The sequence below is a fragment of the Lepidochelys kempii genome, chromosome 11, assembly GCF_965140285.1.
Source record: "Lepidochelys kempii isolate rLepKem1 chromosome 11, rLepKem1.hap1, whole genome shotgun sequence".
Classification (NCBI taxonomy): Eukaryota; Metazoa; Chordata; order Testudines; family Cheloniidae; genus Lepidochelys; species Lepidochelys kempii.
In genome coordinates this window covers 36,890,485-36,914,371 of record NC_136390.1, presented here as the reverse complement: position 1 = coordinate 36,914,371, position 23,887 = coordinate 36,890,485, and the positions used below count along the sequence as shown (strand labels likewise).

The window sequence follows — 23,887 nt, the reverse complement described above, 5'->3', positions numbered from 1 at the left end:
AGTCTTTTGTGTATTTCTCCCAATCTTTTAATGAAATGTTGAAGCTGGAAACAAGCCAGCTCTTTGCAAATGCTTTGTGGAACACACTCAATCTACCAACCACAGTTTGGGAACCTCTGTCTATCTTGAGGGGGTTGTACTATTGCCCATCACCACAGGATCTGAACACTTTCCATATAAACTTTGTGAATTCTCTGCCTCAGAGTGCTTTTGGAGTTACAAAAACCTCTGTTCTAATGTTTCACAGATCTTTGAAAATCTAAATCACTACATGTGTTACTAAAGATATTTATAATTATTATGGCCTAAATTTACAAAAGTGACTTGTGATTTTGATTTCTCTGGGGCTTGGATTATCAATGGGAGACACTTTAAAAGGACTTGATTTTCAGAAGAACTCAGCATTATGAGGTTTCACAATTTTTGTCTCTGATTCCATATAAATTTATTCAGTTGACAACTGAAATGTTTTCTCTCCATATAAATTGGAATTTGAAAGTCAAGCTGTGTTTTTAGGGCTCAAGCATAACCACCACTAATGATTATATAATGGGCACGTAGTTCGCGATTCTCTTGATGATATGACAGCCAGAATAAAATCCAGCTCATTCCCCCATAGTTGTCTTGATTGAATTATATTTACAAAAATGGTAAAGTGTTCATCTCAATTTTAAGAGAAAGCATTTAGATAATTTATTTTGTTAGTCTACCCAGCCCACTGGTTGTGGGTAAGTAGGTTCAAAAATGCTAAAGCTTGTGGCCTATCAGAAGACCTTGAGCATGTAGCCAGTTTTAAAGTTCAGTGTTCTGGAATATACAGTCATAATAAGCAGTAGGTGGTAACACTGAATAGAAGGAAATACTAGCTTCATACATGTAAATTAACTCAAAAGGAAGTTCAGGATTTTTTGGAGCCTAAGAATTTTAGCAGGTAAGGAATTATAGTATTTTTGGATCACCTACAGTACCGTAGACAACCAGAGGGTGAGGTAAAAATTTAATAAAAACTTCCAGAGAAACTACTCTAGGCAAGTATGGCTGTTCAGAGGTATAAAGAGCTCCCCTTTCTCCAAACTGCACATAACTACCAAGTACCAATTCTATAACTCTTCAGAGTATATATTTTGACTCAAGCACCTCAAGCACTGATACAATGCACTCTGAATATTGTAGATCATCCAACAGGAGCCTAAAATCATAGAATTATAGTTTTCCTGGTGTAGTCCAAGGTCCAGTGTGCTTCAACAGCAGCCCTGGGAACTACAAGTTGTGGACTACAAACTGCGGCATGGTGGGAGAACTTCCTGGTTCCTGCCAGGATGTACCCCCTGCCTCCGCCTCCCTCCCCTCACCCCTGCAGGAGGTCACAGCACTGACTGAGCTGGGAGCACATAGGCAGGCAGGCAGAGAGGAGGCTGCTGAACTGTAATCCGGTTCTATGTTCTTTACAGAATAAAGCCTTGCTCCTGGAGGTTTGTCTGAGTCGGTCTGATCTGAGGTGAACACACACTGACACACAATGCAGGGCATACAAAGGAGCCTCAGGTCCAGTTTCCCAAAGTTGTATAAAAAGTCGCAAGGCAGGCTTCCCCTATCTTGAACAACCTCATACTGGGCCAGTGAACAGGAGCGAGGGCTACACTTGTCTGACAGCAAGAAAGAGGCATAGTTGTCAGTCAAAATGAACTAAGCCTATAGAATGTTGTCAAAAGACTCCCTCATCATGATTTAGGGGAGCATCCCTACCTTTCCCCACACCATTGCATTCTGTCTTGTTAGTCATATATGGCAATTAGGGAAGGAGGATCCATAGGGAAGGAGGTGGGTGAGTGGTGGGTAATGGAAAACGTAATGCAGTCTTCTGTGGTTGTTGAGAATTTACAGTTTGGATTCTTGATTCAGTGGCAGTTTCTTAGCTGCAGAGGCAGGGAGCTATGCAGAGCTATTGTGAGCCAGTAGGCATTGATCTTAGATTTTTATTGAACAGAGACAAGAGGGAATTGAAATGATTACAAACATACAGTGTGACTTACCCGGAGGACATTGAGCTTTTAATAACAATGAGTGAAATAATTACCAAAGACATTTTAGATGATTTTTCAACCAAAATTCTGCAAACGAAGTACAAAACAAATGATTAATTTCACGACGGTGAAGAGAATAATGATTTTGAAAAAGATGATAAAATCTTTTTAGCATGAAAGATTATCATGGCCCATTCAAACACTTTCAGCGCAGGGGTGGAAAAGAGTTACATTCCAAAAATACATCTGTTCTTTGGTAAACAGTCTGTGTAGATTAATAAGTAATATTTAAGAAAGTATTTGTTTTATGTTAATATTAAATATTCAAATTTCATAGTTCCATCTTAGTTGTCTTTAATTTTTTTCAAGAAATCAAAACTCTCATAAAGTTTGATATCACATGTTCTGGAGCAGAACACTGCATGCTAATTAGTACGTCACACCATGGGTATACATATCTCTTTAAGGAACAGTCTGGAGGGCACAATCCAGGAGCACCCTTCCGTGCCCCTGGGGCTGAGCTATATAAACAGGAGAAGGAAGCTGAGTAAGAGAGAGGGGACTAGAAGCCTTGCTGGTGGTCCTACACGTTGCAGGCCCCAAATCACTAGCCTGACCTGAAACCTAGAGACTTTAATTTCCTATCTATAATGAATGATAGTGGCTCTGACTCGACACAAACCTCTGAAGTAAGGGCCTTTATGAACAGGCTTCAGCAGCTCCCTTCCCCGCTGTCCTCCCCCACAAGCTGATGCCTAAAGGAAAGGAGGAGAGCCTGCCTGCCTGTGAGGACTAGGCCTTCATAAAAGGAACATGGAGTTTTTTCTCAGTTTGGTTTTAGCTTCCCCCTTCTTGGATTCTGTACATCATCTGTCTCCAAGCTTGTATTGCCAAAGCATGTGTGCATTATAGGTGGAACTGGTAGCACTGCCTGAATGTGAAGTTGCCCAGTACTTCCCATCATAAGACCTTCTTTTCAGTAGCTTCCAACATACTTAATGTCATCCATTCAGGTTCCATGCTGTCAGCCTCATGGTGAAGTGTGTTTGTTTTTGAAGTTCAGCACTGGTTCTGCTGTTTCCGATAACAAAGGTAGGGGAAAATAAATTGTTTTGCCCATGCTAAAATAACTGTTTTGTTGAGACATTCTAGCACCTCCATATTTGGCAGCAGGGACTTGAAATTTGGTAGGGAGATTGTTTTTGTGTCAAGGATGTGCCTTTTTTTTCCGCTATGAAAAACTGTCCAAATTTGGCCAAGGAATGAGCCTTTCAAAAATCTTGAACCCTGGATTCGGTGGAGCGTTGGCAGCAAAGGGATTAAGTTGGGACAATGAGCCTGGGGTGGGGTGGAAAGACTGGGTCTGGGAACTGGTTTCGGGGAAGGATATTGGATCTGGGAAAAGAGGAGATGGGCAGTGGGAGCAAGGGCAGGGGGACATGGACATTGAGATCAAGTTAGGAACCTGTGTTGTGAAATTAGGATCTGGCAAGGAAACTGGAGCAGAAAACCCAGGTTGGAGATTGTGATGAGGAGCCCTGGGGAGTGAGAAAGAGACTTGGACAGAGAACCCCAAGTAGGAGACTAGGACTGGAATGGAGGTGCTCAAGAGGTGGAGAGTAGGACTAGCTAGGCAAGTAGCCAGGGGTGGGGAATAGATAGGACTGAAACAAGAACAGGCTAGAGGGGACAGGACAGAAAGGGGGCAGGTTTGGGAGGAACAGAGGCAGAAGAGCACACTCCCCTCCTCAACTTGGAATTGAACCCAAGGCTCCTGCATCTCACCATTCCTGTGCTGTCAGCAAATATCTGTGACAACTGCTGTCATAATGAGTCATCCCCCTATAGTGCTGTTCCACACGCAGGACGACAACTAACTTGAGCTATTAGTTACTCAATTAGCTCAAGTGGCAGAAGTCTGTATGGTAGATCTATAGGTTCCAGCCCTGCTAATGAACCATGTGGGTATCAGTACGATTACACATGATGGAATTTCTGCTTTTTCAGCTTGCTTTTCTAAAAACTTAGAGGTTTTTGTGTGTAATTTCCTATGTTAAAAGAATACTAACGTTGCAAAGTCAAGCACTGAGAAGTTAGGATACGCCAAATTAAGGTTCTCTGTGTAACCCAAATTTTGACCCCCTTATGCATGTGCATTATGGTACAGTCATTAATTACATGGTCCCATACTATTTTTTTCTACAGCTCCTCTAGGTCATTTGGTTAGTGCTCTGGGTTATGTAGTGAGAGAAACTGTGTGCAGGACCTCTGTCTCATTTGTTGCAGAAGATGGAAGGTGTTTAGCAAATGAGGCAGGGGCTGTAGGAAGAGAAAGGATAATCTCATCGGTAAGGCAATTAAATACTACCCTGGAAAACTGGCATCCATCCCTGCCTCTGCCACAGAATTCCACAGAAGATGATGATGTGCAAATTACTTAAACTTTTCATAGGTGGCGACTAGCAATGTGTTCAGTATTTTCTGGTGTCCAAGTTCAGACCCTGGCATCTGATTTGCAGAAGTGCTGAGCACTCTCAGCTGCAACTGAAGTCAATGGCATCCATGCTTTGAACATATAAAATGCTATATAATGGTAAGTACTCTGAAAGATAAGGTCCTACTCGTCTCCTATTACTGACCCAAAATTAGTGGATACTTGTGAACATAATCTCTTTGTGCCTCGGTTTCCCATCTGAAAAATGGGGATAATGCCACCTCACCTCACAGGGGGTGAAAATAAATTCATTAATGTTTATGGATATTATAATAATAAATGTCTGATATTATAATAATAAATGTCAAAGAAAAGTCCACAAGGAAATTAATAATTCTGTGTTAGAGCTGGTTTTGAATTATGTGCAGGAAATAAGCATGAAACCATACATTGAACAATCAAGATAAAACAAAATATTGAATAATTGTTCATTCATTGAGCACCTGTGCACTGAATGAGGCAGGGCTCTTGTGGAAAAAATATGTGATCATGTAATTAAAGACATCATGCATATGTACAAGGGGGCCGAATTGTGGTTGCACAGACAACCTTAATTCTGGCATATCCTAATTTTTGAGTGACTTTGCAACCTTAATGTTCTTTTTATGTAATCTTTTGTGTAATGTGTGTATACTTATATTTATATATATATAATGGTTATGTATATATAATAATCTACAATAACTACTTAGTCTATCAAATGTGTTTCATTTTCTGCATGCTAATTACATAAAGATTGAAACATTATGTATTCAAATAATTTGAAAGTTCAAGCATTGGATGCTTCTGAAGATCTTAACCTACTGTTATTTACAATCTTAGTAAGCAAACAGAATTTAATCAGTTGATAGAGCATGCTGCCTGAAGTTATTTTCTCCAAGCCATTTGTTGTATAAATATCACTGGATTTTTAAAAATGTCTGTCTATATATTCGGGCTATGCCTGGGCTTAATTTGGCAAATGATTAGCTTTTATAAAATTCTGAACTGTTATTTCAGCACTGAGTCTACTAAATGTGGCCATAACCTTATAGTGCTTCAGAATTAATTTATGTGGATGCAACTGAAGTAATATCCAGGCTTACTTGAATCCACTCTCACTATTTCACTTCCTTATTTAACAGTGTTCAAATCCTATCAAGAATGCTTAATTTCACATCTGGCTATAGAGTCAAGAGCATTAGATATACAGTAATACTTTCAATATTCCATATTCGCCTCATTAAATTGAAACTGTTCTTGCTACCCAGTGTCTGAGCCAGCCTCACTGCAATTTGCTGACAACAGCCTGCATTATTGATCCTGGACTATTACTGTGAAAAGTGGTAAATATAGTGCCTTAAAACTAAGATATTTTTTAATTTTAGTGGTATTAATAAAGCATCGAGAGAAAATGGATTTTAAAACAGTCAGCCAACACACACATCTATTTTACCTAAAACTTACCATCCTCTAATGGCAGCCTCGGCAGACCTAATTTCTTCAAAAGGAAAAGGAGTACTTGTGGCACCTTAGAGACTAACAAATTTATTTGAGCATAAGCTTTCGTGAGCTACAGCTCACTTCATCGGATGCATCCTTTTCTTTTTGTGAATACAGACTAGCACGACTGCTACTATGAAACCTAACTTCTTCAGTCATCCCATGGGATTCCTCTGTCTCAGCCTAGTTCCCCTGATCAGCTCCCCAACAACTATGTCTTCTTTGGAAAGAGAGAATCTCTTTTAATCAGCCAGGGTTCTTTTGTTTTACTCAGTTTTTGGGATTTGGGACCTGCTTGTCAAAATCTGTTTGGTAAACTCTGCAGGAGATGGAGCCAGACTAGGGTTGCCAACCCTCCAGGATTGTCCTGGAGTCTCCAGGAGTTAAAGATTAATCTTTAATTAAAGATTATGTCACATGATGAAACCTCCAGGAATACATTCAAACAAAATTGGCAACCCTAACCCGACTCCTCAGAGCCAGTGGCTCTACCATTACCTCAGAACAACTCTCCAGTGTTTGCTGAGGCATGGCTTATCTTGAGCTATTCTTCTCTCCTGCTTGTTTTCCTTACAACCCGTATTAAACTAAGTCAATATATTCATACAATAAACAACCCAATAACCAGATAAGCATACAGTTTTCATAAATTATAACAGAGCAGTTCAATGTACGTCACATGTGGATTAAAAAATTTCCTCTGCCTTGTTTTCCTTCCATATACATCTTTGCTTCCTTCCTTTCTCTGATACTTCATTCTCATCCTCTGCTTCCCCTTTCCATTCTTTTTCCTTCTTCCCCACTCCTTGCTACAAAACTCCACTAGAACACCTTTCTCCCCACTTATTATTTAGGATGTTCTTAGTGGAAACAATTGCATAAAATTTGCAAAATACAAGGGGCCATCTTTGGTCCTCAGAAATGGGGCTGCACAAGTGAACTGAGAGCAGAATTTAGCCTGTAGTGTTATTTCTTCATAATTCAAGATTTTCATAGTTGTTAGCTGTCAAAGGGTCACCCCAGCAAAAATCAACCTTCTCCACTCCAGCACCATTCTACAGTTTTGCAATAATAAAGGAAGTTCATTGTGTACTGATTCTAACTAGGGAGGCGGATACACCATGTAGTGCAGAATAAAATTATGGGCATTTTGTTATACAATTACACTAACCTGTAGGCCACAAGCTATTCCTTGGTTGTTTGTCACCTTTGGACTGGCCACTTTCCTAGCATTTTAACTGGGCCATTAAGGGCATGCGGTGCTAGGGGGAGGCAGAGTGGGTTGGGAGTTTTGTAAGGAACCAGTCCTGGTAAATCCACTTCCTCCATGTTGGAGACCACCCCATTTTCTGCAGCCTGCCTTCCCACAAGGTGCCCTTGATGGCACGTGTCTCATCCATAGGTTAGAAACCTGCCAGAGGGGAGGCAAATAAGAGATAGTAGGGAAGACCTTGAATCCTGCAGCGTGCCAAAAGGGAAAGTCAACAAAAAGGTGTGTGTTGTCACTGTGGTCTGCCCTCTCCCTTGGCGCTGACTATTCCATGTTCTGTTATATAAGATGTTGCACATCTCCGGTCCATGGAGATTCTAGCTGCAGCTTCCTCTTGTGGGTGGGAAGCTGTCTCTTGTAACAGCAACCAAGAGCAGCCATTGAACACTATTCAGATGCGCCATCTCACTGCCGACACATCCTCTACATCAGGAGCTCTGAGAGGGGCAGTGTAGGGTCACCATACAGTGACCCATGCTACTCCTGCACAAGGGGAATTCTCTTCTGGATGGAATGGAATGCAGGCATTATTCACTGGGGGAGCAGTGTATAGGGGCTGGGACAGGGGTTAGAATCAGCCCCCAAGTCTTGGAAGGTACTGATTCTGGGAAGGCTATGGATTCTGGCAAGGGGCCTGTCAAGACTGTACAGTACTTTGTGATAAGGGGTTAAAATTCTTCCTAGGAATGAGAGGGAGTCACAGTCACATTGCCTCGACTTCCAGTAACAAAGAAAAGTTCTTTGAAGTGAAGAAATACTCTTATTTCTGGGCTCCTTCAATAAGTCATGTATTAAGTTCAGTTAAGATGACCTGAAAAAATGGAGAGAGAAGAGCATTTTCTCTCTCGAGCCATTTTTTTGGTGGTTTGTTACATTTGGCTTTCAACTCTATTACTGTAGGTTATTTCGTTGACTAGGGATAATTTGTTAGCAACCCAGTAGAAGCAGACTTGTTTAATTGATTTTATATGATCTATTACAAGCTGTTTTGTTTTATGTTCTGAAAATAAATCTAAAATAACATACATAAGAACAGCCATACTAGGTCAGATCAAACTTCCATCAAGCCCAGTATCCTGTCTTCCGACAGTGACCAATACTATTTGCTTCAGAGGGAATGAACAGAACAGGTAATCATCAAGTGCTCCATTCCCTGTTGCCCATTCCCGGCTCCTGGCAAACATAGGCTAGGGACACCATTCCTGCCCATCCTGGCTCATAGCCAGTAATGGACTTATCCTACATGAATTTATCTAGTTCTTTTTTGAACCCTGTTATAGTCTTGGCCTTCTTCTGGCCAAGGTTGACTATGCATTGTGTGAAGAAATACTTCCTTTTGTTTGTTTAAACTTGCTGCCTATTAACTTCATTTGATGACCTCCTAGTTCTTATGTTATAAGAAGGAGTAAATAACACTTCCTTGTTTACTTTCTGCACACCAGTCATGATTTTATTCCCCTTTTAGTTTCCAAGATGAAAAGTCCCCATTTTATTAATCTCTCCTCATATGCCAATTCCAATGTATCTTTTTTTAGATGGAGCAACCTCACCTGCATGCGATATTCAAGATGTGGGCATATCATGGATTTATAGAGAGGCAATATGATATTTTCTGTCTTATCTATCCCTTTCTTAATGGTTCCTAACATTCTGTTAGCTACCTTGTCTGCTGCTTCACATTAAGTGGATGTTTTCAGAGAACTAGCCACAAGTGACTCCAAGATCTCTTATTCGAGTGGTAACAGCCAATTTAGACCCCATCATTTTATCTATATCGTTGGGATTATGTTTTCCAATGTGCATTATTTTGCATTTATGAACATTGAATTTCATTTGCCATTTTCTTGTCCACTCACCCAGTTTTGTGAGATCCCTTTGTAACTCTTCACAGTCTGCTTTGGACTTAACTACCTTGAATAGTTTTCTATCATCTGCAAATCTTGCCGCCTCACTGTTTCTGCCTTTTTTGAAATCATTTATGAATATGTTGAATAGTACTGGTCCCAGTACAGACCCCTGGTGGATACCACTATTTACCTCGCTCCATTATGCAAACTGACCATTTAGTCTGGCCCTTTGCTTCCTATCTTTTAACCAATTACAGATCCATGAGAGGACCTTCCCTCTTATCCCATGAGAGCTTACTTTGCTTTGCTTACCTTACCTCCCTTTGGTGAGGGACCTTGTCAAAGGCTTTCTGAAAATCTAAGTACGCTCTATTTACTGGATCACCCTTGTCCACATGCTTGTTGACCCCCTGAAAGAATTCTAGTAGATTGGTGAGGCATGATTTCCCTTTACAAAAATCACGTTGACTCTTCCCCAACAAATCATGTTCATCTATGTGTCTTATAATTCTGTTCTTTACTATAGTTTCCACCAGTTTGCCCAGTACTGAAATTAGGTTTACCAGCCTGTAATTGCTGGTATTATCTCCAGAGACTTTTTTTAAATTTTTTTTATCATTTTAGCTATCCCCCAGTCATTGTCCAGTCATGATGAAAGATGAAATAATAATTTTAAAAAATACTTTTAAGACACAGGCCTTTTCATGCAGTTCTTTGATCAGCTACTGTAGAGGGGGGGTCAATTTTTTTACTTTGCTTGATGGGAGACTGACCGGCAACTCACAAGAATGTTCATTTTACAATTTCATAAAGAAGAGAGAAGAAGAGAGAGCCATGTCAAAAAGATGAGCAACATAAGCCAAATAACTTCTCAACAACATGAAGGACAAACAGCCTATGTGACTCAGAACTTCAAAATGCTGTCACTGATGATGGAAATATTCTGTTCAGATGTTAATAATGTAAGTAAAAGTTCATTTAAGTAAATTAATAGTTGCTGCAGGAGGGCTTATCTTCACAGCAAGTGACACAAAACACTGAGAAAAAGACGACAGTCTAGGAGTTGCCATATTTTCTCTCCATGATGGACACTAATTTCAGTTGGATATAAAATTATCTTTTTTGTGTTAGTTTGGTGCTGCTGTGTTCCACCCCAGTGGCGGCTGCTTTAAATAGTGGTGAAGTGTGTATAATTACATATAAGAACATAAGAACAGCCATACTGGGTCAGACCAAAGGTCTATCTAGCCCAGTATCCTGTCTTCCAACAGTGGCCAATTCCAGGTGCCCCAGAGGGAATAAATGGAACAGGCAATCATCAAGTGTTCCAGCTCCTGTCACCCATTCCTAGTTTTTGGCAAACAGAGGCCAAGGACACCATCCCTGCACATCCTGACTAATAGCCATTCATGGACCTATCCTCCATGAATTTATCTAGTTCTTTTTTGAACCCTGTCATAGTCTTGGCCTTCACAACATCCTCTGGCAAGGAGTTCCACAGGTTGACTGTGTTGTGTGAAAAAATACTTCCTTTTGTTTGTTTTAAACCTGTTGCCTATTAATTTCATTTGGTGGTCCCTAGTTCTTGTGTTATGAGAAGGAGTAAATAACACTTCCTTATTTACTTTCTCCACATCAGTCATGATTTTATAAACCTCTATCGTATCCCCCCCCTTAGTCGTCTCTTTTCCAAGCTGAAAAGTCCCAGTCTTGTTAATCTCTCCTGATACGGCAGCCATTCCATACCCCTAATCATTTTTGTTGCCCTTTTCTGAACATTTTCCAAGTCCAAGATATCTTTTTTGAGATAGGGTGACCATATCTACACGTAGTATTCAAGATGTGGCATATTATGGATTTATATAGAAACAATATGACATTTTCTGTCTCATTATCTATCCCTTTCTTAACAGTTCCCACCATTCTGTTAGCTTTTTTGACTGCCACTGCACATTGAGCGGATGTTTTCAGAGAACTAGCCACAATAACTCCCAAGATCTCTTTCTTGAGTGGTAACAGCCAATTTAGACCCCATCATTTTGTATGTATTGTTGGGATTTTTTTTCCAATGTGCATTACTTTGCATTTATCAACATTGAATTTCATCTGCCATTTTGTTGCCTAGTCACCCAGGTTTGTGAGATCCTTTTGTAGCTCTTCGCAGTCTGCCTGGGACTTAACTGTCTTGAGAAGTTTTCTATCATCTGCAAATTTTGCCACCTCACTGTTTACCCACTTTTCCAGATCATTTATGAATATGTTGAATAGGACTGGTCTCAGCACAGACCCCTGGGGGACACCACTATTTACCTCTCTCCATTATGAAAACTGACCATTAATTCCTACCCTTTGTTTCCTATCTTTTAACCAGTTACCAATCCATGAGAGAACCTTCCCTCTTGTCCCAGACTGCTTACTTTGCTTAAGAGCCTTTGGTGAGGGACCCTGTCAAAGGCTTTCTGAAAATCTAAATACACTATATCCACTGGATCCCCCTTGTCCACATGCTTGCTTACCCCCTGAAAGAATTCTAGTAGATTGGTGAGGCATGATTTCCCATTACAAAAACCATGTTGACTATTCCCCAACAAAATTTGTAATCTATGTCTCTGAAAATTTTGTTCTTTAGTATAGTTTCAACCAGTTTGCCCAGTACTGAAATCAGGCTTACCGGCCTGTAATTTCTGGGGTCACCCCTGGATCCCTTTTTAAAAATTGGCATCACATTAGCTATCCTCCAGTCATTTGGTACAGAAGCTGATTTAAATGATATGTTACAGATGACAGTTAGTTGTCCTGCTATTTCACATTTGAGTTCCTTCAGAAGTTATTAACATATTATATATGGTCCTTATATGTGGTCCTGGTGACTTATTAATGTTTAGTTTATCAATTTGTTCCAAAACCTCCTCTAATGACACCTCAGTCTGGGACAGTTCCTCAGATTTGTCACTGAGAAAGAATGGCTCAGGTTTGGGAATCTCCCTCACATCTTCAGCTGTGAAGACCGATGCAAAGAATTCATTTAGTTTCTCCGCAATGGCCTTATTGTCTTTGAGTGCTCCTTTAGCATCGTGATCGTCCAGTGGCCCCACTGGTTGTATAGCAGGCGTCCTACTTCTGATGTACTTAAAAAAAAATTTGCAATTTGGCTAGCTGTTTTTCAAATTCTTTTTTGGCCTTCCTAATGATATTTTAACACTTCATTTGCCAGAGTTTATGCTCCTTTCTATTTTCCTCATTAGGATTTAACTTCCACTTTTTAAAGGGTGCCTTTTTGCCTCTCACTGCTTCTTTTACTTTGTTGTTTCGTCATGGTGGCTCTTTTTTGGTTCTCTTACTATGTTTTTTAATTTGGGGTACACATTTAAGTTGAGCTTCTATTATGGTATCTTACAAAAATTTCCATGCAGCTTGCAGGGATTTCACTTTAGGTGCCGTACCATTTGATTTCTGTTTAACCTCCTCATTTTTGTGTAGTCCCCCTTTCTGAAATTAAATGTTACAGTGTTGGGCCTCTGTGGTGTTTTCCCCACCATAGGGATGTTAAATGTAATTATATTATGGTCACTATTACCAAGTGGTCCAGCTATATTCACCTCTTGGACCTGATCCTGTGCTTCACTTAGGACTAAATCAAGAATTGCCTCTTCTCTTGTGGGTTCCAGGACTAGCTGCTCCAAGAAGTGTTTAAGGTGTCAAGAAACTTTATCTCTGCATCCCTTTCTGATGTGATATGTACCCAGTCAATATGAGAATAGTTGAAATCCCCCATTATTATTGAGTTTTTTATTTTAATAGCCTCTTCATCTCCCTGAGCATTTCACAGTCACTTCACCCTCCTGGTCAGGTGCTCTGTAATAGATCCCTACTGTTATATTCTTATTATTAGAGCATGGAATTACTATCCATAGAGATTCTATGGTACAGTTTGGTTCATTTAAGATTTTTACTTCATTTGATTCTATGCTTTCTTTCACATATAGTACCACTCCCCCACCAGCATGACCTGTTCTGTCCTTTTGATATATTTTGTACCCTGGTATTAGTGTGTACCATTGATTATCCTCATTCCACCAAGTTTCTGTGATGCCATTATATCAATATCTTCATTTCATATGAGGCACTCTAGTTCACCCATTTTATTATTTAGACTTCTAGCATTGGTATATAAGCACTTTAAAAACTTGTCACTGTTTAGCTGTCTGCCATTACATGATGTAATTGTTTGGCACTTTTTTTCTTTTGACTGTTTCTCATCAGATCCTACCTGTATTTAATCATCTTCCATCCTCTCCTCCTTATTAGGACATAGGGAATCTCCATTTATAGATCCTCCCCTAAGGGATATGTGAACCACGTTCGCCTCTGCACCTGTCGGCTTTCCCCCAGTCCTTAGTTTAAAAACTGCTTTACAGCCTTTTTAATTTGAAGTGTCAGCAGTCTGGTTCCATTTTGGTTTAGGTGGAGCCCATCCTTCCTGTATAGGCTCCCCCTTTCCCCAAAGTTTCCCCAGTTCCTAATAAATCAAAACCCCTCCTCCTTACACCATCGTCTCATCCACACATTGAGACCCTGCGGTTCTGCCTGTCTAAGTGGCCCTGCACGTGGAACTGGGAGCATTTCAGAGAATCCTACCATGGAGGTCCTGGACCTCAATCTATAACCTAGCAGCCTAAATTTGGCCTCCAGGACCTCTCTATATAGTGTGTGTCTATATAATATAGTATATAAAAGTATGAGAGAGTCAGTAAAGAGTTTTGGCATGAGAGGTACTCCAGTATACAAATGGAAAATATTACTATTGGACTGGATAGCTGGAAAGCAAGTGCAGATGTTAGGGACTCCAAAAGTGTCAATGTGGAATGAGATGAATAGAGTGGTATTTCTTGTAGTGGAAAAATCCTCCTAAATTGACCACACATCTCTTAGGAATTGAAATCGGAGATCCCAGAGTGTCTGTAGGACACAGAACAGCCATTCAAACATTTAAAAATAACCGAACAGATTAAATAGTTTTCTAAAATATCTAAGCAGGCGAAAAGTAGCCATATCATCTGCTATGCCCATAAAAAAGTAAATCTGAAATTTTTGTAAATTTGAAGAAGAAATGGGTATATGGATAGTTAAAGGACCTGAAATGAGATTAGACTTAAATGCAGTGTGTTAAAAAAAAACAAAAAGTCCGATCCTGTTTCAAGTGAAGAGAGAGAAAAAGAAGCTATGGGTGATAAATTTATGCTTTTTTATTAGCACAATTTGTATTTATTTGTGTGTTGCTAGGGGGTTGGACCAGTCTTGTGAACTTGTTTGTGCAGTAATTCTTACTTTCAAGCCTGTGTGTTAGGCATTTCAGTATCTGTGTTCAATCAATTTCACAAATGTACACCCTGGGCTATACAGAAGAGCTTTTGAAAGAAGTCGTTATTGCTTTTACCACTGATGATGCATCGATTATACTGAACCATAAATCTGTGTTGCCTGATGCTGCAGAACCACTTCCCTGATGTCATTGTTTGGCATCAAATGACTTACTGCTTGGAGTTTTAAATATCATCACTATACTTTCTGGAATAGTTTTCATGGATCACGTATGACATTCACCCTCCAAAACCAATGTCATTTAAAGCATTTATTGTGATTTATTATGATTTCTGAAATGTGCTAGCCAGTTCACAAAAACTAGTTCAGATTCGGTTCTTGCCCACACCCACACACCATCTAAATTCAACATACCACAAGAACTGAAGGTCATAAACAATGAATGGGTGAATAAATGAAATAAATAAAAGAGGAGAAGGGGGATATTAAGGTCACTTGGTTACTCAGCAAGGCAGCTATGCATCTTGATGGTTCCATTAACAGTTTTTTAATCTTTCCTTCTTTACTTCTCATAGGCAAGACTGTAGAAGTACATTTTTATGCAGTAGATTTGAATGGAGTGAGGGAGGTGGGTGAGTGAAGGGCATGTCAGACACGATAGGCAGCAGCAAAGAAAGGTACAAAAGCGTTTCTGGTCAGGTGTCACTGGTCTCGAATCTAGGCCTGTTGTGTTGCCAAGCGAGAGCCTTATCCTCTGCACCACCACACCGCAAGGTCAGTGGAGGGAAGTGCTTTATCCTACAGTTATGTGCACAGTGATGTGATTTAAGAAAGAACCTTTCAAAAACCAAGCCCTATTAATATTTACCAAAGTATGAAGTTTTCTATTGGGCAATGAACCATTAAAAACAGTGAGGGTGGTTCCCTACTTTCATGTAATAAACATGTCATTTAACACTTGTTCTGTTGCTATTTATTTGACTAACTCTCTCACCATTACCAGAATTACACATCACTCTTCACATTAGCAGTAAGGTTGACTCAGAAGAGACAGTGATGCAGTGAGATTCAAATAATGTCAGGAAACACTTTGTTTCTCAATGCAGGATATTGTTAACTTGCCAATAGTAGATTGGCACCATTCTGCCACACCACAAGCCAATTTATAGCTTTACAAACACTGTCTCAAAACAAGTACTACCAGGTGTTATAAATAATGTGCTGCAGAAAAGAGTGTGGAGGAGAGTGAGAGAAGTTATAAAGAGTGAAAATAAATAAAATACAAACTTGTGGCAAATATCCTATGCATTAACTGATTAAATCTGTATGGCTCACTTGAAACTTAAAAACATTAATTTTGGCTGCAATAGAGGGAACACTATGGCAGGTTATGCTCTTCCTGGAGTATTTTTGATCATGCCACTGTGTTCACTTGTCCATTGAGTTTATTGGAAACCTAATGAACAAGACAGCCAACTTTGGGTCATCACCTAAAAGCCCTTCCACTCTTTTTTCTGTTTGCAGAGGTCTTTCTTTAAATAGCACAACAAATTAAAATAGTTTATGAAACGTTTTAAGTGATGTACATTTACCCAGCTAAAATAAGTGAAACTTAAAAAACAAAAAACCCAAACAAATGAAAACAAACTTTAAAATATAGATGCCCAAGCACCAGTTATGATGCTGATATGCTTTGCTTAAGGTGTGACTGCTTTAAAGAGGTTATAAGATATTTGGAGAAGACTATTCAACTTATTTTGATCACTGTCTGTCTTCCACTGTGCTGCCTTGACCATCGGTATTGATTCTGTTTCTCCCACTGACTTCCCTGGTACTTTTAGTCTCTAGCTTGCTTTTGTGTTGACTCTACAGCTCTTTCTGATTTTTTTTTCATTCCTGTTGTCTTGCCGTGCAGTGCATGAGTAGTCTTTACATCTTGCATTATTCAGATTACAAGTAAAGAGTTCTTATAATCTGTACATATCCTTGGCAGAATCTACAAATTGTTATTGCATTCTTTCTGACAATAACTTACATTCACATAGCACCTTTCATCCCAAAGGATTACATCGTAGTTTACTTACATAGTGTCTTTATTACCAAAGTGCTGGATAAGAACAAAGCATACTACAAACTGACATATGGTCTGTGGGCTAGATCTTTGGGTCCATCTGATCTGCACTTTGTACAGGGCCTGGAGAGGGTATGTTGTGGGGAAATAGTCTGTAAGCAAGATTTCTGTTCCCTTGATCCTTGGCCCAGCTGGAAGCTGAATCAAACTGGTTCTTGGGTGATCAGTTTACTTGGGCTATATAGGGACCAAGATTTGGCCTGCTGTCTATTCTATGCTTTCTTATTCTTATTCTTATTTCTTATAGCTTTCTTATTCTGTGTTTCTAGACTCCTGAAACATGTGTGGAGCATTAAGTAAACACATTTAGACTTTCCTTGATCTATGTTACCTAGTTTTCCCTGCCTACACTGGCTTATCCTGATTGTATATCTCATTTTCCCTTTTCTGTACAGCATTAAGGTGTCAGTCAGGAGTGATGGAAGGAATGGAAAGAATCACATGAGTTAGAGTAAAGGAATATATATATAATCAGTGGAGCCAAAGGAAAGCTGCAAAAATGCTCACTTTTACTTCTTAAATCTGTAAGTGATATGTGATGTCTGATCATACATCTTATATTTATAATGCTCCCAAAAGATTATTATATAAGATGACTTTTTAGTAAAGAAATATACAGTCTGTTAAATTAATTCAGCCACCTACTGAATATTCTGTGTTTGTACTACAAATGCAAATCTGTATTTCAGTGTTCTATCTACTAACCTTATACAACTGCAGAATTAAAGAAAACTTTCATACTGAAAGGAACTAGAATGTAGGATAATTTTCTGAGGTTCTCTTGGTCTTATTGTTTTATTTATTTTGTTTTATTAAAAGCTTATTTCTGCCACACAGCCCAGTCTCTTCTCCTGTTTGGTCCTGCCATGAAGTCATAATCCTACATCTGTGGTGTCACAATCTGTTGCGAAGAGATATGACAAATACAAATTTGTTGCATCAGTACAGGATCAAATTTGAAAAGAAAGACTGTAAGGAAAGAAGTACAGCTGGTGGAACATAAAATATGCTGTTGTGTTGAAGCTGGAATGTTTCACAGAGATGTTACAGTTTCAACAAAGATGTTATAAAAAACGGATGGCTAATGCACTGGTCTGGAATATGTGTTCATTCTATGCACTGAAGGAGGTGGGGTCATGTGGAAAATTTTTTATCATCATGTAATTAAAAACACTCAAAATGCAACATTATCAACAAGGGGGCTGTGAAAAATGGCATTTTCTAATTTTTTAGTGCTTGACTTTGCAACCTAAATAGCATTATTTTCACATAATATTTTTCTATGTACTTTCCTAGGGTGTGTTTTTAAGAAAAAGGTAAAAACAAATTCTATCACATGTAGCTGTAGCAACTACTCCATCCTGCATCAGGAGCAGGGTTTGCACCCTGAACTTTCAGCAATGCAGAAAAGACTGCTACCCTTTGAGCTACAGGACTCAGTACTTCAACTGATTAACAGAAAGCTGTTATCTCAAAGCAGGGGGAATGTACTCCTGGGTCATGGGGAGTGGTCAGCAGTGGGGATCCAGTTTTTTCACCCCACATCTCAGAAAGTTGGAAGAACTCCAGTCCCATGTGGTTACCCCTAGAGAGGCAGGAATTGGCTGCTGGGGCCAAGTGATGAGCCCATGGAGGCCCACTGCTGCCCAATTTTACTGAGGAATGGAAGTGAGAGAAGGAAAATGGTAACCTGTAATAGCTTTTTATCTTAGCCCTGGTCTAAACTACAAGTTTAGGTCGAATTTAGCACATTAGATAGATTCAACCCTGCACCCGACCACATGACAAAGCCATTTCTGTTGACTTAAAGGGCTCTTAAAATTGATTTCTGTACTCCTCCCCGATGGGGGAATTAGCACTGAAATCGACATTGCCGGGTTGAATTTGGGGTAGTGTGGATGCAGTTTGACAGTACTGGCCTCCGGGAGCTATCCCAGAGTGCTCCACTGTGACCACTCTGGACAGTACTTTCAACTCAGATGCACTAGCCAGGTACACAGGAAAAGTCCCGGGAACTTTTGAATTTCATTTCCTGTTTGGCCAGTGTGGCGAGCTGATCAGCACAGGTGACCATGCAGTCCCAAAATCGCAAAAGAGCTCCAGCATGGACCGAACGGGAGGTACTGGATCAGATCGCTGTATGCGGAGCCGAATCCATGCTATCAGAACTCCGTTCCAAAAGACAAAATGCCAAAATATTTTCCAAAATCTCCAAGGGCATGATGGACAGAGGCTACAACAGGGACCCGCAGCAGTGCCACGTGAAAATTAAGGAGCTCAGATAAGCCTACCAAAGAGGCAAATGGCCGCTCCGAGTCAGAGCCCCAGACATGCCGCTTCTATGATGAGCTGAATGCAATTCTAGGGGCGGCCCCTATTACTACCCCACCCCTGTCGGTGGACACCTGCAAGGGGGGAGTCTTATGCAACAGACATGAGGATTTTGGGGACGAGGAAGATGAGGAGGAGGATAGCACACAGCAAGCAAGCGGAGAAACCATTCTCCCCGACAGACGGGAACTGTTTATCACCCTGGACCCAATACCCTCCCAACCCTCCCAAGGCGGGCTCCCGGACCATGAAGCCAGAGAAGGCACTTCTGGTGAGTGTACCTTTGTAAATATAATATATGGTTGAAAAGCAAGCGTATTTAATTATTAATTTGCCCTGAAGACTTGGGATGCATTCACGGCCAGTACAGCCCCTCCTTTTAAATGGCCAACCCAACGGGTGCTTGGTATGGGAGAGGGCACTGCTGTTTGAAACCATTCCCACACGTTATGAAGGTTGAAGATGCCGAAAGACTGTGGCTTACCATGGCTGCCTGCAAGCCGAATTCTGTTGCCCTGCCCTGCATGTGTGACCTCTCATACCAAACTGGCAGGCCCTCAATATAAGAGGCAAAATGCGACCTTGTACCGAAAGCATGTGTGGTATGTAATGTTAACAGCTTGGTTCACCATGAAAGAGTCTATCCATTGTTCTCTAAAATGTGTCTTTTTAAAGACTAATCTCCCTCTTTTCCTCCCGCAGCTGCAAATGTTTCCATGCTCCCCCTATCATCTCCGTCCCAGAGGCTAGCGCAGATAAGAAGGTGAAAAAAATGCACTCGCAATGAAATGTTCTCTGAGCTCATGCAGTCCTTCCACACTGAAAGAGCTCAGCAGAATGTGTGGAGGCAAACAATGGCAGAGTACAGGAAAACAGAAAATGAATGTGAGGACAGGAGGGATGAGCAAGATGAGAGGTGGCGGCAGTGTGACGAGAGGAAGCAGGATGCAATGCTGAGGCTACTGGGGGATCAAATTGATATGCTCTGGTGTATGGTTGAGGTGCAGGAAAGGCACAGACCACCGCTGCAGCCCCTGTGTAACCGCCCGCCCTCCTCCCCAAGTTCCATAGCCTCCTCACCCAGACGCCCAAGAATGTCCCAGACGTCCCCTCTGGGCACCCAACCACTCCAACCCAGAGGACTGCCCAAGCAACAGAAGGCTGGCATTCAATAAGTTTTGAAGTGCAGTGCAGCCTTGTCCTTCCCTTTTCCCCGCATCCACCATTCCACCCTGCGCTTCCCTCCTCCCCCACCCCTCCCGGCTACCTTGGCAGTTATCCCCCTATTTGTGTAATGAATTAATAAAGAATGCATGATTTTGAAACAACAATGACTTTATTGCCTCTGCAAAGCAGTGATTGAAGGGGAGAGGGGAGGGCGGTTGACTTACAGGGAAGTAGAGTGAACCAAGGGGACGTGTTTTCATCAAGGAGAAACAAACAGAACTGTCACATCATAGCCTGGCCAGTCATGAAACTGGTTTTCAAAGCTTCTCTGATGCGCAGCGTGCCCTGCTGTGCTCTTCTAATCGCCCTGGTGTCTGGCTGTGCGTAATCAGTGGCCAGGCGATTTGCCTCAACCTCCCACCCCGCCATAAATGTCTCCCCCTTTCTCTCACAGATATTGTGGAGCACACAGCAAGCAGCAATAACAATGGGAATATTGGTTTCGCTGAGGTCTAACTGAGACAATAAACTGTGCTTTTAAACGTCCAAATGCACATTCTACCAGCATTCTGCACTTGCTCAGCCTATAGTTGAACAGCTCCTGACTACTGTCCAGGATGCCTGTGCATGGCTTCATGAGCCATGGCATTAAGGGGTAGGCTGGGTCCCCAAGGATAACTGTAGGCATTTCAACATCCCCAACAGTTATTTTCTGGTCTGGGAAGTAAATCCCTTCCAGCAGCTGTTCAAACAGATCAGAGTTCCTGAAGATACGAGCATCATGCACCTTTCCCGGCCATCCCACATTGATGTTGGTGAAACGTCCCTTGTGATCCACCAGTGCTTGCAGCACCATTGAAAAGCACCCTTTCAGTTTACGTACTGGCTGCCAAGGTGGTTCGGTCCCAAGATAGGGATATGGGTTCCGTCTATCACACCACCGCAGTTAGGGAATCCCATTGCAGCAAAGCCATCCACTATGACCTGCACATTTCCCAGAGTCACTACCCTTGATAGCAGCAGCTCAGTGATTGCGTGGGCTACTTGGATCACAGCAGCCCCCACAGTAGATTTGCCCACTCCAAATTGAAAGCTAAATGAATTTCATGGAATGACAAAGCACTTCTTTTGTCTGAAAGTGAACCCCCTGCCACATATCAAAGGCTGCTGCAAACAGTGGAGGTATGAGACCTTCTCAAAGAAATGGTTGCAAGAATCCTTTATAATGGAAAGTGTAAGGCAACCTAAATCTAGGAGTCACTACTAGCTCCTCCAGAATATGTATGTACACAAACACAAATGATCAAGTGTACTATTAGTTTAAAATCTGTTCTGTCCTCTGTCTGTGGATGATAATTTGCATGGAAATGGATGGAATTAATTTCTGTCTCTAACCTCTGTTATCTCTATCACTCTGCATGTCACATATGTAAATATATACTTTTATCTTAAATGAGCAGTCATGTTAAATTGAAACGCAAAAACTATTGGCTGATATTTAAAATTACATAAATATGTCTTGGGAGTTTGGGCAGGAGCTTCCTGTTAAAAATCAATATAAATCAATATAGTACACTTTTGATTATTATCAACTGATAATATGATAGCCATTTTAATGCAGCTATTTTAACAGCACATTGATTTCAAATGTAACAATAATGTAATTATTACATACATTCATTATGAAATATATTTGTCTTCCACTGATTCTTTTTTCTTTTTCTTCAAGTAAGACTTCAGACCTAAAAACTCTCCTGTCTGTTAGGTCAATACCTGTCTATCCCTTTATACCAAGTGTCACTGTCATTCATCAGACTTTTGAATAATTCTCAAAAGAGAACTGTTCCTATAGTGGAGTATAGAACTAAATGGAAATTCCCCAACAGAAAGTTACACTTGTACTCTTATATATTTTAGCATAGCAATTTTTTAAGGAAAAGCCATAACATGGATATTGAGAAAATGGGAAAGAATAATGGAAATAGTTTAAAAAAGAAGTCAGGCAATTATTTTACTAAAAAAAAAATTATTTTCCCATTTTAGACCCAATAACTAGAACCATGTTTGAGCTATACTAACAATGGGCAGATTTAGTATAGTAGTTGCCATGCTTGAGCTGACTTGTAAACCCAGCCTAAATCTCCATATTTTTGAGTCTTCAGAGACCAATTTTTCCTGAGTACCTTGGAAGGATTAAAGCTTTCACTGAGAGTTCAATGACCTGACCCTTTGTATTGTTGCAGAGCTTTGCTTTTTCTTTTTTCCGGTGAAGACCAGGTCTTAACTTAGTTCCTGAGAATTGCCATGTCAGAAAATGGTTGTACTGTTTACCATCACGTCCACTTACCTAAAAATCATGGATATTTTGTTGTCAGGAAGAGCACCAAATCCATAACACTGAGGTAAATTCCAGTCTTACCTATGGTTAATTATTTCATGTTTTCTTTTATGCTTCAATTACTACAGCAGTTGTAAATACAGCTTCAGTATTTATATTGCCCTTGTGTGCCATATTGTTCTCTATTTGTTATTAAACTACAGTTGTTTTAAATATTATCAGAAAAGCACAAGATTTCTCATATCAATGAAAGCTTCTGTTTCTTTATGACAAGTAAATAAATCATGCATGATATTCACAGGGTAGGAAGAGGTTATGTGTTGTATTTTCACCCCAAGTATTCAAGATTCTTTACTGTTTAACACATCAAATAAAAAATAATTTACATCACATACAGTAATTTTAGTTAACCATAAAACCACATTCCATACAGACCAAAAGAAATGTTTTTAGGTTTCCTCCAACTAAGCTCCTGGTTAAACCTGGATTTTTGTTTCTCCCCTGGTGTCCCCCACAAAGGAAATGCTAGTATATTACAAACAATAATAATCTAGGAAATTCCCAAAAGCTTCTCTTCAAAACATAGTAAAGAAATACCAATCCTTGCTACCAAGAGTAACTTGAAAATCATCAGAGCCAGGAATATGTTTAGTACACAGTTTGCTTGAAAATATCAAAATCCTTGTAATGCACCAGCTTCACTTCTGTAACACTATGTAAATCAGATCACAAATGGCATTTCTTCAAGGAACTAGTTCACTAAGATGCACGCACTAAGGTATTTATTTAGAGAAATATAATGTTCCCTTTGGAAATTCCAATATTTCAGGTTTATCTAATACCCTCTTTATTTTTCTTCTACTCACCATAATGAATTTATATACAGACAGTTGTATGCAGCCGTAGTCTGTGCCTCTCCTTCTTTACTTTGCCTTGCTGTTGCTCTCTTATTAGTTGTAGCTATGCAGTCCTTTTAGATACAATGTGACAGGAATTGTGTTAGGTTTGCATTGAGCACAGATGCATCTTTTGCACTTGCGATCTGCCTCATGTGTAACACCCTCATTCCTTCCAGTCATTCATTCCAGGGGAGGAATGACACCAGGTTTTCTGAGCTATTCTTGCTTTTCTCCCAGAATACTCAGGAAAAAAAGACTTTGTGATCTCCATGCAAACTAGCAGCCTGCCTGCTGCCAATACTGCCTGCTCTTTCCAGTGATGACATTCAGCTTTGCTCTACCACTCGGGATACAGCACTGATTCCTCATTATGTAAGGCAGTCTAGGTCAAGTGTAGGAGAGAGACTGCTGGCCTGAGCAAGCCAGTGGGATTGCTCCTTCAGCTAAATGCTTCATGGGGTATGGAAGTGGATTCTGACCTTTGCTACATCTTCTTGGGTAAATGTTTTTGCATGATTTAGTGGTAAATATGCTGTTTTTCTATGCAGATGACTGTCAGCCATGCTGTGAGATGCAGAGAGA

General features: G+C 40.3%; 2 protein-coding genes across 10 annotated transcripts in view; one reads left to right on the top strand and one right to left on the bottom strand.

The window, feature by feature from the left end:
* LOC140895607 (uncharacterized) overlaps positions 1-23,673 on the bottom strand; it is a 169,591-nt gene extending 145,918 nt beyond the window's left edge. For 2 of the 4 annotated variants that reach the window (XR_012154286.2, XM_073305730.2), the window contains exon 1: positions 23,273-23,672. The gene's annotated coding sequence lies outside the window, so the exon portion shown is untranslated. Of the gene's footprint in view, positions 1-23,272 lie in introns of all 4 variants that reach the window. The other 2 variants (XM_073305725.2, XM_073305729.2) reach the window with 1 other exon arrangement.
* LOC140895606 (sodium channel protein type 1 subunit alpha) overlaps positions 23,500-23,887 on the top strand; it is a 181,918-nt gene continuing 181,530 nt past the window's right edge. For all 6 annotated transcript variants that reach the window (XM_073305722.1, XM_073305718.1, XM_073305720.1 and 3 more), the window contains exon 1: positions 23,500-23,803. The gene's annotated coding sequence lies outside the window, so the exon portion shown is untranslated. The remainder of the gene's footprint in view (positions 23,804-23,887) is intronic.